The sequence below is a fragment of the Delphinapterus leucas genome, chromosome 17, assembly GCF_059928025.1.
Source record: "Delphinapterus leucas isolate spDelLeu-1000000601 "Yukka" chromosome 17, BTC_Dleu_Yukka2, whole genome shotgun sequence".
Lineage (NCBI taxonomy): Eukaryota > Metazoa > Chordata > Mammalia > Artiodactyla > Monodontidae > Delphinapterus > Delphinapterus leucas.
Genome location: NC_143145.1, coordinates 77202786 through 77216403, shown reverse-complemented (window position 1 = coordinate 77216403; position 13618 = coordinate 77202786). Strand labels below are relative to the sequence as shown.

General features: G+C 41.0%; 1 protein-coding gene across 3 annotated transcripts in view; it reads left to right on the top strand.

The window, feature by feature from the left end:
• The window catches only part of NKAIN3 (sodium/potassium transporting ATPase interacting 3), a 524566-nt gene that overhangs the window by 202348 nt on the left and 308600 nt on the right, over positions 1-13618 (top strand). The window lies entirely within an intron of this gene.

Below are 13618 nucleotides of genomic sequence, written 5' to 3'. Positions count from 1 at the left end.
TGGGGCCTGTAAAGGTAAACATGCCTGTACCCGGCTGCCCACTGCAAGGGCCAGTGAGAGAGGAGGGTGTGCCAAAAGGACACGTAGAAAGAGATGGGGGCTGAGAGCGTATGTGGTGACCTTTGGGGAGATTCTGCTGGTGCATCATTGGTGCCCAAAAGAGCCATGTTTTCTCTCCACAGTATAAGTGCTGAAACACATCTTGTTGAGTTGTTTTTCAAACTCAGCTAAAACAGACATCTGTCATAATGTAGTGATGGGGCCTCTATAGGGAAGCTGATACAGTATTGTTTCTAGGAAATAATTCCTTTTATGCCTCTTTCCCTACATAATCATTGAAAGGTGTGCACTGGGCCAGGGAGAAAGCAGGTCTTGAAAATGTGGGGAGATTTTGATTAGAGAGCAGTGAGGCCTTCCCACAGTGCAAAGCGAAAGCACAAGGAGGAAGGTCATCCTTACAGATAATAAAGCTGAATCATTCCAGGCCAAGCTCAGTTTTCAGTCCTTTACTTTTCACCCTCTTTTGCCCCTCCTCCCTCCACCTTGGACATCACTTTTGGATTCTTCCTTTGCTTTCTACCTCCTCCAAGCCGAGGCACGGCCGCCGGTTTCCTTTTGCCCCATACACTGGCACGCTGGGCTGCGGCTCTGAAGTGTAACGTACATTCAGAAATGTATACTGATCGTAAGTGTACGATGAAATGAATTTTCACAAAGTAACCACACTCATGTAACAAACACCCAGAAAGGGAAAGAGAACATTATCGTCATCGGTACTCCAGTGCCCCTTGTGCCTCTGCACAATTCGATAGGTTTTTAAAGAAGGGATTTTGGGGAATTCATTCACTTCTTCTCTCCACAGTCATGCACGGTTCCCTCCAGGAATGCACAGTTCTGTACCGTCTTTAGGAGGGAGACGGCTTTCTTTATAGGGTCTAGCTTAGAGCCTTGCGGGAGGAGCAAAAATACCTGGCACAAGGGAAGAACAACTAAAGGACTTTGCTAAAATGAGCGCAGGATCAACACGAATGATAGAGCACTGATCAAAGGAAAACGGGAGGGGAGTGCAGCAGGATTTTGTCAAGAAAAGCTTTGTCAGAGGCTGAGAAAAGCATTTAGAGACGCATCTCTTCTTATCCTTCACCTCACTTTATAGTTTGTACCTCAGACCCTGTTTCACTGTCTCAGAATAACTGACCACCCACCGTGCCATCTGTCCGGGTGAAGGGTCCTATCCAGTGAGATCTGTGGCCCTTGTTCTTTACATCCTTTGTCTGTCACTTTCACTTATGTCTGTGCTCCATATGCTTCCTTCCTTTATTGCCAATGTTGCATGTCCCTGGCCTAACAAAAACAGCCTTGGGGTTGGTATTCCTGATCTCTGGGCTATTAGTGAAATGCAGCAGTGGTTGCATTCTTATCTCTAAGCACCATGAGCATCCAGGTGCCAGAAAGTTTAAGATCATGACTACATTGCCATGAGATACGGGTCCACAATTCCAGTAATAGGCCATTTGCCGTGAAATTGCTATTAACTCTCTCCTCTGACTTTGATTATTCTACTAGGAATTTTCTTTCTTATCATAACTCTCCTAAATATTACATTATCCGTATATCTCTATTACCAGTTTCATTCATATTGAAACTCAGATATTTTATTAAGTCACTTCTAAGGACCTTCTCTGGACAAAACAATGTATCAGGTGTTGGGAAATGAAATTAATTTGGACGTGGATCTTGCCCTTGAGCAAATTAAGGTCCAGCAAGGGACATAGGACAAGTACAAAAATCCTATCTTGTAAATAGTCAAAGAGATTTACAGGAAGAGAAATAGATGGTTGAGGGATGGGAACAGAGAATTAATTCCTTACGGGAAGAAGAGAGAAAACGATGTGATGGAAAGTGATACTTAATAGGGCCTTGAAATTTGGGTTGATTTGGGATATATGAAGATTTTAAAGGATCTCTTGCAAGAGGAGCTAAACTGAATAAAGGGGAAATGGACACAAAATGGAGTTTGTATAAGAAACAACGGTTAGCTATTATGTCTGTTAGAAATGCTTTCAGACATCCGGGGTTTATTCTATGAGAACCTGGAGGTGGTTGGTCCTAGGATTTGCTCAGGTCCAGCTGTGTCCTCAAGGACCTGGTCTTCTCTTCTTTCACGCCATCATCCTCAGGACTTTGGCTCTTTTTGCCACTTTGCCTTGACACCTCCCATCTAGATCAATCGCTGGAAGGACAAATGGATTTGCTGTGATTGTCTTAGACCATTTGCGACTGAACCCCTTACAGAAACAAGGCTTATTAACAAGAAGCAGGGAGAGGAGGAGGAAGCAGAGAGGAATAAGAAGAAAAAGAATGAGGAAGAGGGGGCTTCCCTGGTGGCGCAGTGGTTGAGAGTCCGCCTGCCGATGCAGGGGACGCGGGTTCGTGCCCCGGTCCGGGAAGATCCCACATGCCGCGGAGCGGCTGGGCCCGTGAGCCATGGCCGCTGAGCCTGCGGGTCCGGAGCCTGTGCTCCGCAACGGGAGAGGCCACAGCAGTGAGAGGCCCGCGTACCGCAAAAAAAACCCCAAAAAAAACAACAATGAGGAGGAGAGACGAAATGGCCTAAAAGTTGGATTTTAGCAGCACAGTGAGAGAGAAGTTTGGATAATGTGTGGGAGCCATTTTATGGATTAACCTCGTGTTGCCAAATTCCATAGTCAGTTTTTAGTCTTCCCACTTGACCCCTTCTTGGCGTTTGCCTCTGTTGACTCACCTTCCTTCTCCATGTCACCCCTTCTCCAGTGTTTTCCTTCTACAACAATGGCTGCTTCGCGTCAATGTAATTAGCTGGTACGCCAACCCCCCTCCGCCCCCGTTTCCTAGGTAAACGGCCCAGTTTCTTTCCTTGTCTCTCCTCTCCTGATGGAACCCACATAAACTTGCCAGGTTTACACGTACTGCTCGAAAACCTCCAGCACAAACTTTTGAGTGTTCTTTCCACCTTTGGTCTGGCTCGCCACACCCACCTCAGCCCCTGTGTCTCCCCTTTTGCTTTCTGCAAACCCTGAAATACCACATCCTCCCCTTGCTTTGGGTCAACGCATAACTCTTCGCTCGTGACTTCACGTAAGACGCATTTCTTTCATGATGCTGTCTTGCAGTCTAATTCCTGTCACTCCTCTGGGGTCCCAGTTTGCTCACTTCACCTTTTCTAGAGCTTATTTCACTATGTTTAGTCACTGATTCAGTGACCAATGATTTTCTAAGTCTCTCCAAGGCCACTGTAACCTGCCCACCCCAGGCCACTATGGGCTCCCACCCAGATCACTGGAGAAGTCTTCTTTTTAATCTCCTTGTATCCTGTGGGCTCTCCAAACTGTGCTTTACGCTGAAGTGAAATGATCTTTTCCAGACAAAATAGTATGGTGACTATTCTCTGCTTTAAATCTTTTCAAAAATTTCCTGTTATTCTCAGGAGATAGACAAAGGTCCTTACACTTCATACGAAGACATGCAAGGGGACCCTCTCCAACCTTGATGCACATTTGCCTCCCTCTCACTCTCTCTATCCAAATCCCACTGGCCTTCTTTCATTTATTCAAAAGGTCCAGGCCATCCTCTCCCTTCACAGAATCTTTAAAACTTTTCTTTCCTTTGCTTGGAATGTTATCTTCTCAATCTCCACCGAACTAACTTCTATTCATCTGTCTGATCACGGCTCAAGAAACACAGCCCTGGGGAAGCCTTTCTTAATATTCATGTCCATGTCTTCAAGAGAGCCTTGTCCCTCTCATTCATGGTGCTTATCTTTGTTTATGACCAGGGAACTGTTTTTATGATTCTTTAATTAATATCTCTTTCCCCGTCTAAATAGTCATCTCTGTGAATGTATCACTTGGGGGTCTTTTGCTCGTGCTTATATTCCCAGTGTCTTGCACGGTGCCTGGCAAAGGTGTAATGCTCAGGAGGTATAACTCTCTTAGCAAAAATGAATGGGTGAATCGACTTTCTATTTTATACCATGAAATTCTGGAGAACTGAGACAATCTTGATTTGACATGATATCCCAGTACCTTGAAGCGTTCTCATCTATGAAAGTTACTAAAACGATTGATGGATGATTGATTTAATGAATGAACTATTGTGACTATCAGGCTGATGAATTTGGAGCTATCAATAGGAGATTTTAGGTTTAGAAGGAGTCTGTTGCCCTAGCCAGCTAACCCCAATACTCCCAACCAGCTCTTCTCACTAACGCTCTTAACTCATTTCTTTTAACCAATCTTCTCTTTTAAATATTTAACAAAACCTGGAAACATGTTCTCATTTCTGCCTCCTGTGATCTGGCCAAAGAAACAGGACCCCTTCAAATATGTGACCATGTTTTCCCTGGTTTTAAAGGATTTGGGGTTTTTAGATCCCTCTGACTTCTTTTTCAACTTTAGAGTCAGTCCTGTTTCAGGTTGATATTCATTTCTGCTTTTTAATCCTCCAAATCGCCTCCCTTGATCTCAAATTCCAGTCTTATACTTGCTCATCCATTCATCTAGAAGCTGCACTGGGGGAATAGGCACTTTGCAGGACTCCCACAGACACAGGTCCTAAAGGGCAGCGTCCACACCGCAGGGACTGGTGCTGGGAAATCTCCTTCATGTGCAGTGAGCAAACTGAGTGTTAGTCCTACTGTTTGCATCTGAGCTGCTGCTGCTACATGTAAAACCATGCGTCTCACCTGGGGTGTGTATTTATGTAACCGCGTTTTTAAGCTCAGGTAAATTCTCAGTCTCAGCCTCATCTTGGCTTCCCTTTCCGATCAGGAAAACTTTTATTTATCGTGCTTTTCATTTTCTCTGAACAGATGGTACATTAGCAGCAAGTGACAAATAACGAGCTTCCCAACAAGTATTTAGAAACAAATAAATGTAACCACACCAAAAAAATATGGCAGCAGGGCGTATGGGAAACACACTAAGTAAAAGAGTTTATAACAGTATTTGCTTTCCTACTGGCATCGTAAGTCCATTTTTGAAAAAACATAATATAAAATGTTGAAAGAAACTGAATTAGACGGCTCAGTTGGCATCATGTACATTTCCTTTGGAACACAATTATTGGGAAGAATAATCTTCTCTTGTCAAAGCATTTACATTCCTAGAAGACAGAAGCCCTGTCTAGCCTCACATGTATAAACAGTAGTAATGCATTATGATAAAGAGATGCCTCCTATTTTGCTAGGAAAAATATTACTAATGCTGTTTACTACAATGAAATGTGATGCAAGTTCAGGCAACGCATTTGCAAAGCTGCATTCTGTCACGTCAGCTCACGCTCACCATCAGACCCTCCACTCAGATTTTCTAGGGGCAAGGCATGAGAATAGCTATGACCCTGATACAACACTACAACATCCATTTTATTTCTGTATTCTGAATTTTCAAGTATTGCTTTCCTAAACCAAATCTCCCTATTGGAATATAGCTAACGCTACACATAGGTTTCTCTATATTTCATCAGAAATTGTGTTTGTGTAGTGAGTTGGGTCTGCTCCATTGGGTTAAGTATAATTTGAATTACATGCCGGTTCACTGATTTACTAATAATAGTAGCTTACTTTCTTTTTACATAGGGTATCCTTAAACTGGATCCTTGAATATGAATATACCATTGCAATATTGTTTTTATCTGTGCATGTTTTCAAGAAAACAAGATCATGCTAAGTTTAAAGAAAACAAAACCGTGCCAAAGGGTCGTTCTGATTCCTAACATTTTTTTTTTCCGTTCAACAGATTTTTAAAAATCTATGCCAGTGCTGTGTGTACCTCTAATGATTTTCTAAGTTCCATAGCATAAACCTTGCATATTTTACTTCCCCTCTCCTAAATTGCCCGTATCTCTTCCATGCCAAAATAATACTATGTGAGTATTCTTATGCATATTCCCTTTTGTCTAGATATATGTATGTGTATCTATACATCATGTATATATACATCATGTATATACACATAAATGTATATCTATCCATCCAAGGGTGGATGTAATCACAGGTTACACAGATAATCAGTTGTACCAAGTATTGTCATATTGCTTTCCAGAAAAGTCATATTAATTTATACTCTCACCAAAATTCCTCATGGTCTTCTGTTTCCCCACTTCTTCACCGACACTTGATATTATTTGGACATTCAAATTTTTGTCAGTCCAACGGAAGAGAAGTCATATCTTGTTTTAATTTGTATTTATTAGGTTGCTAATGAGGTTGAACAGTTCTTCATATATTTGTTAGCTCTTTGGATTTTACTATGAATCACCTATTTATGTCATTTGCTTGCATTTTCTTGGGGGTTGCCTTTCTTCTTCTTGATTTGTAGGAGTTTCCTTATATTTTTAAGATATTGCCCCTTGCTTCTTTTAGATCCTGTAAATCTTTCCCAGTCTATGATGTATCTGTCAACTTTGTCTAAGATACCCTCTGTTGAATGCCTTTCAATTTTTTCGAAATGTAGTTTGTACATTTGTGAGTCTCAAAATGTTCTATACGTTCTTAGATTATAGTTCCACCCTCCACCATCCATTTCTAATCAAAATCACCTTTCTAACTCATCTTATCTGCGTTCTGTGTGGTATAAGGTTAGGATTCGGAGGGTTTTTTCTTTAACTGGTATGCAATTTTTTCCCCAATATCTTCTAAACAATCTACCTTTTCACAATTAATTACTGGTGCCAGCATGATCATATTTCAAGTTAACATAATTGTGCAGCATTTTCAGGGTTCTCTCTCTTGTAGCAGTATCATACCTCTGCTTATTACTTGGAAATGTGTCTTCATGTATGATAAAGTAAGACCCTTGTTTTTGCCTTTTTTGTCAAAACAGCCTACACTTCACATTACTTTTAAGTAAGTTTTCCAAGAGTCTCAAAAAGCTTTTTCTGCCAGTTTGGCATTGTGTCAAACTTACAGATACACTTGAGAAAAATAGAGATTTTTAAAATGTGAAAACATCCATCGATTAACAAAGTATATTTCTTTTTTTATTTACATGCGGTTGATATCCTCTAACGGAGTTTTAAAATTATACTTTGTACAAATCTTATGGGTTCTTGGTTCCCTGAATTCCTGGATACTGAATAATTTTATTGCTATTATAAATCTGTATCTGTAGTCCAGATCTTTCTTTTGAGAATCATCTACAAATGTGTACCAAGCTGCCAATTTTACATTTCCATTTTGGAAGTCTCTTTTATATAAAATTTCATGTCTACCCAACTGAGAATTTGATCTCCATCTCACACCCCAAATGCCTTCCCCTTCAGTCTCCTGCATTTTATTGCTTGGTACCACTTTCAGCTCCATCCAGACATTTCGTCATAAATCCTCTACTGATTTCCTTCCAATACTATCTTCTTTTTCACCATCCAATCTAATCCATCATTTTAATGCTAAAATTATTCGTGAGTTTTTTTTAAAATTAGGACAAAAATATTGATTGAATAGATGAGTGAATTATTGTAGCCATTTCTTTCCTCTGATTGCAGAGGTCAGTTATGACTTTTAGATTGCGGCAGTAACATTCTTCTATCTTCAGCATAAAATAAGATAATGCTCCGTCACAAGGACAGTTGTTATTCTAACAAACTTACTTTCAGAAACTGCCATGAGTATTAATTAAGAATAGTCTGAGATGCTTCATACTAACAAATATCCCCAGATTCTGAAGGTTTATTTCTTATTAAGCAAAGTCAGCTGCAGGTCTGAGCAATTCTCTGGGACAGTTGTTCTGCATACACTTGCGAAGTGATACAGACAAGCTGAGTCTTCACCTTTCTGTAGCCACATAATCTGGAACTCACAGCTTTTCATCGGCACTGGAGGGGAAGAGAATGATGTACGACTGTATTTCATCAGTAATCAGAAGCTTTGGGTAAAAGTGATACATTTAATTTCTACTCATCAACCCTTGAATACACGGTGTCGTATACGCTCTGTTGTGTTGTATACGCTCTGTTCTCTGGGGTCATGGATTTTAAGTTCTCCTGTGGTCAACAGTTTGTGTACAATGGGCCTGTTTTTAATGTTTGCTTTTCAGAATTTCATTACACAAGAGAACTATCTAGGAGAAATATATCCATGCCTACCTCTATACCTATATCTATGTTAATATCTCTATCTTCCACGTCAAATGGCATGGAAATCACAGCATGAGTTCACCTCACTGGTCATATTCAGCTACGTGAGTTGACTGTGGGAGCAAACATGAAGACTCAAGTATAATTCAGCACCTGCAGGTGCCCAGTTGATTTCATCATGGAAACAGGTGACCGTGGACTTTGCACTCTCTAGGTAATGTCTCCGTGTATCAGCTTCCTCGTTGCAAAGTATCAGTAACATTAATGCCTTCCTCCTGGGATGTTGGAGGATTAAATGAGATAATGCATGTGAAGTATTTAGCACAGTTTCTGCCACACGGTAGTTGCTGTCTAAGTGATGCTGGGTATTAAACATATACGATTTCATTGTGTATTAAATATTCATTTTTATATAACATTAGTAATCAAAAGATTTAAAATTGTTTTTCTTAAAACACAGTAAAAAATTACTTTTCAAAACACGGCTCTTTAAAGTTAAAAGGAGAGACTTTAAAATATTTTTGTCTGTGTATTTGAGTTGCTCTTAAATGTCCACCTAAATTATCTCCGCTGTTGCTAAAACAGCATAAAGAAGCAAATCTTCTTGTGACTTGGATTCTAGCTGCAGTTTTCTGCTAACTAGCTACAGGATTTAGAAGTGACGTTAATGCCTGGGTCCCAGCTCTGTCAGTTCTACCATGAAGGGATTTACTTGGAAATCTCTCAAACTCATTTTAACATGCAAGTTCTAATATTTAATAGCTTTAACAATGTGTAAGGTGGACATATTTTTCCTAAAGGTAAAAAAAAAAAGCACTCCATAATATTTCATATAGAGCTTTGTACCAGGACTTGGGAAACACAAGAGAAGTGGAGGACACAGTCCCTGCCTTCAGGGAACCTCTATTAGTGAGATGAAATTCCTGGCAGTGTCAGCATATTAAAAACAAATGTAATGAGACTTCCCTGGTGGCTCAGTGGTTAAGAATCTGCCTGCCAATATAGGGGACATGGGTTCGATCCCTGGTCCCGGAAGATCCCACATGCCGCTCAGCAACTAAGCCCGTGCACCACAACTACCGAGCCCGTGTGCCAAAACTACTGAAGCCTGCGCGCCTAGAGCCCATGCTCCGCAACAAGCGAAGCCACCACGATGAGAAGCCCGCGCACCACAACGGAGACCCAGTGCAGCCAAAAATAAATAAATAAAAATAAATGTAATAACAAAAGCTAGTATTCAAAATGTCGAGGAAGAGTTGGAGGGGAAAGGTGACTTGCTAAAATTCTTAAGATGGTTCATCAAAAGATCTGCAAGCAGAAATCTCATGTCTTCTGCTTTCATCCTCCTGGGAGTTTCTTTGTAAGAACAGGCCAGATTCACTTTTCTGCCCCTTGAAATGATACTGTCATGAATACACATCACATCAAAGAAAAGCTGCTGATCATTACGCATTTTACTTTCTTGGAAGATCAGAATACAGGAGAACATGTACCATATTAATGCCTACAATCACAGTGGGTACACACAGAACACGTTCTTTTGGTATCATTAAAAGACACCTGAAAGGGGTTCCAAGATGAAATAAAAAGCAGCTTTTAACACAAGGTGATAGAAGTGAACACCGATCCCTCAAAATTCACCATCTGTGGGTATCTCTGCATGGTCGGTCATCTCTCTTCCTAGACAGAGCTGGGTCTGCCGATGGGACCTTTCTCAGCTCTAATCCATGAGGTAATACTTTAAAAAATTGTCTCCAAGTCATAATACTGCTAATATTTTCGTAGCCAGTTGCATTCAAAATAGCTTCCTAAATTTTCAAATTGCCAGGACCTCTTCCCTCTGTGACTTTGGTGTTTGTCTCCAGCCCCGTCCTGTACACACACGTCCCACCACATGTAACCCAGACCAGCGCTCTGCACCCAAGCCATCCAGGGCTTTCCCAGACCAGCGGACGACTGAGGATGTGTAACACTCTCTTGTCAGCTTTTCCCCCGTTTTTGCAGATTCCTACCTCACATCTATCATATGCAAAATCTGAAACAAGACTAACAAAACCAAAAAAGCTTCAAACGAACTTGTTTGTGTACATTAGATGTCCTTAGATTTGTACCTAGCTGGAGCTCTGAGACCACAGAGACAACCTTAAATCCTCTTCCTTTGGCTGCTTCTGTTCATGACTTTGTGGCACAACATCTAAAGTCCTGCCCTTCTGACTTCCTTCCTTTCCTCTCTCAACCTTTTTTTTTTTTTAATTAATTAATTAATTTATTTTTGGCTGCGTTGGGTCTTCGTGTCTTGTGCAGAGGCTTTCTCTAGTTGTTGCAAGTGGTGGCTTCGCTTGTCGCGGAGCACGGGCTCTAGGCACATGGGCTTCAGTAGTTGTGGCACGTAGGCTCAGTAGTTGTGGCTCGCTTGCGGGCTCTAGAGCGCAGGCTCAGTAGTTGTGGTGCATGTGCTTAGTTGCCCTGCGGCATGTGGGATCTTCCCAGCCAGGGCTCGAGCCTGTGTCCCCTGCATTGACAGGCAGATTCTTAACCACTGTGCCACCAAGGAAGTACCTCCTCTCTCAACCTTTTAATCCTGCAGATTGATGAAGCTTATGAGGGGAAATATAATAAGAGATAGAACTCTTGTTAAGGGATTATTTTCGGGATTGTGATTGGTTAGGTGAAAAAACAGTAAAAGAAAAAAAAAGGTAAAATTAATTTTGATAATATATTTTATTTAACCCAGTGTCTCAGTCAGCTCTGGTTGCCGTAACAAAATACCACGGACTGGTTGGCTTAAACAACAGATATTTATTTCCCATAGCTCTGAAGTCTGGAAGTCTGAGCCAGGTTGGGTCATAGCAAGAGCTCCACCCTCGTGACCCAATTACCTTTCAAAGACCCTTCCTCCAAATACCATCACACCGAGGATTAGGGCTTCAACATATAAAAATTTTGGGGGGGGGTACACAGATATTCAGTCCATAGCATCCAGTATATACAAAATATTATACTTTCAACATGTAATTAATATAAAAATATTAATGAGATACTTAAATTCTTTTAAAGTCTCCCCAGTCCTCTGTGTATTATACACTGAAAGATATCTCAAAGCAGGTGCTAAATTTTCATCAGCAATACTTGAATGTTATTTATGTCAAAAAATTTACATTTGAAAAAGGAGATTCACAAACCCAAGTTGTCCCACACGTGTCAAGTCTTCCAAACACTGTAGCCAATACCAGTCTTTAGATCTAAATTTAAATCGAGTACAATTAAATAAAATTAAAAATTCCATTTCTCAATCACACTCGCCACATTTCAAGTACACGTGTGATTAGGGGCAAACATTCTGGGCAGCACAGAGACTTGTTATTTTATTCAGATCTGGTTAGACTTTACTGGAAAATAATATCTAAGTCTGGACTTAAGGGCTAAGAAGAAATAGAGAAAACTTTGAGAAGCAAGTGAATATCTCAAAACTATTTTAATATTTTTAAGGTTTGGGGAAAATAGAGTCCTCAAGGAAGGAAGCTATTACCATTTGTGTGGAAAGAGTGTGTGATATAAAAATTGTTAGAGAGGTCCTTCTCCATCTCAAACAATAGCCAGACACCATGAATAGACTGCAGCTCTAAAGGAAGAGATTGTTTAGCTGTAAGAAAAGATTTCTCTCTATTCAGAATAGAAAGCTGTAAGAGCTCTGTCCCTGGAGCTCATTAAAATTAGGGCAAATGTACTTCTGTCTGGGATGATTTAGCCACAGTCTTCCTTAAGGACCAAGGGATTGTTCTTTCAAGGTTTCTCCCTGCTCTGATTCCATGATTCTGAGATAACCGGTGGGTAGAGAGGCCACACACCAGCTGTTTTTAAATGTTGTTTTTGGAAGAACGATTAATCTTTGTGATTACTTAACTGGTTCTGTAGAATTTTCTAACTTTTTTTTTCTTGCCTGGGAGTGTGTGAATCATTGAGCCAGTGCTTAGCTATGAAAGCAGGAAAGTTTTGGAGTTGTGGAGGGGTCCTTCTATCACCATAAGTATGATTACGGTAAATGGGCAGTTAAGTCTCGTGTGTCTCTGAGAGGCACACGTACATCCTCTTTAAACAGTTTGCAGAAGAGGGCCGAGGCCAAGGACACGTCCATGTTGAATGAAACGCAGAGAGCAAGCCCCTTGACCTCACTTGCAAGTCATCTTGAGTTGCTTTAATTGTTGGCAGTGTAGCTGAATGATTGACAGAATGAGCAGATAGGATCGAGACCTGGATTGCAGCCTCCGATTCTCCACATCAGTTCCAGTTTATCTCAGAAGACTCATTAACGCAGAGTCCTTAGGGGTTGTCAATTCAAGAAAAAAAGGATTCTAGAAACTGGAAAACATCTCTAGCTGATGTCATCAAAATCTTTATTCCTAGGTAAGATTTTAGTTAAGGTTTTCCCTAAATCATTTTATTTCTTGGTCCGGGGAAGTCTGAATTCTCACGTGCCATAATTGCTGTTTAAACATTTTGAATGTAGGACAAGAAGTTCTCCATGTTTTGGTGGAGATTAGGCAAGTGTTCCCTGGATCAGACAATTGTTAGGAAGCAGTGGTGGCAACGACATTCAAGTTGCACGGCTACCCTCATCCCGTCGTGGGGTTGAGAGTGAATAAGAAGCAAAGAGCTCAGAAAGGCAATGGTCTAGGATTTGTTCAGCGGTAAGATCTCATCATAGTCAGACATGAGACCTGTATTCATCTCCATACTGTGTTTGGTGAGAGAGGGCTGGGGAGTACTGGCCCTTTGATCCCAATAGCACAGCGACCACGCCTCTCAGTATTGACCCTATTCCTCAGTATCCATTAGACTCACCTAAACAGATACAAAGTAAGGCAGTGCGGCGAGAAGGGAACAGCTAGGCAAACTTGTGAGAGAGAGTAATGAAATAACCCACTGGTATTGACTGTTGCGTACCAGAAATCAAAATGTTTAGGACGGGGAGATATTTTCCTGATCCAGGGAAAGGGAAATGGAAAGGCTCACATCCTGGTTGTCACAGCCTTCCCATGAGATCTCTGGGTTATGACAAAGGCACCCCAGGGTTCTGCACATCGGCTGAGGGTAAGGAAGTAATACATCCACAGTACTTTGTTTCACACGCGTACGTGTACGGTCAGCTGTACTGGAGTGTGCAGTGGGGCAAGGATTCAAAGAAGCAGTGTGATGCCAATAACATTACTTCAGAGACCGAGACTTCTCCAAGCCTCACAGAGAGGAGAATGAGTTAGAAATCCAGCTGGCTTGGCCTTACTATTTTATAGTCCATTATTTTATAGAGTCTTAGCATAGCCACAAGGAATTTCTCCTGTATGGCTTTGGTTCTCGAGGATAATAATCTGGCCTTAAAGTAACAATAGTTGCTTTCATATAATATTCTCTATAACATAGAAATGAGGACAAGATGTTTTATGTCAATGACATTGATAGATCCTACTGCTCTAGAAGAGTCACTGTGTATGTATATGAAAAACAA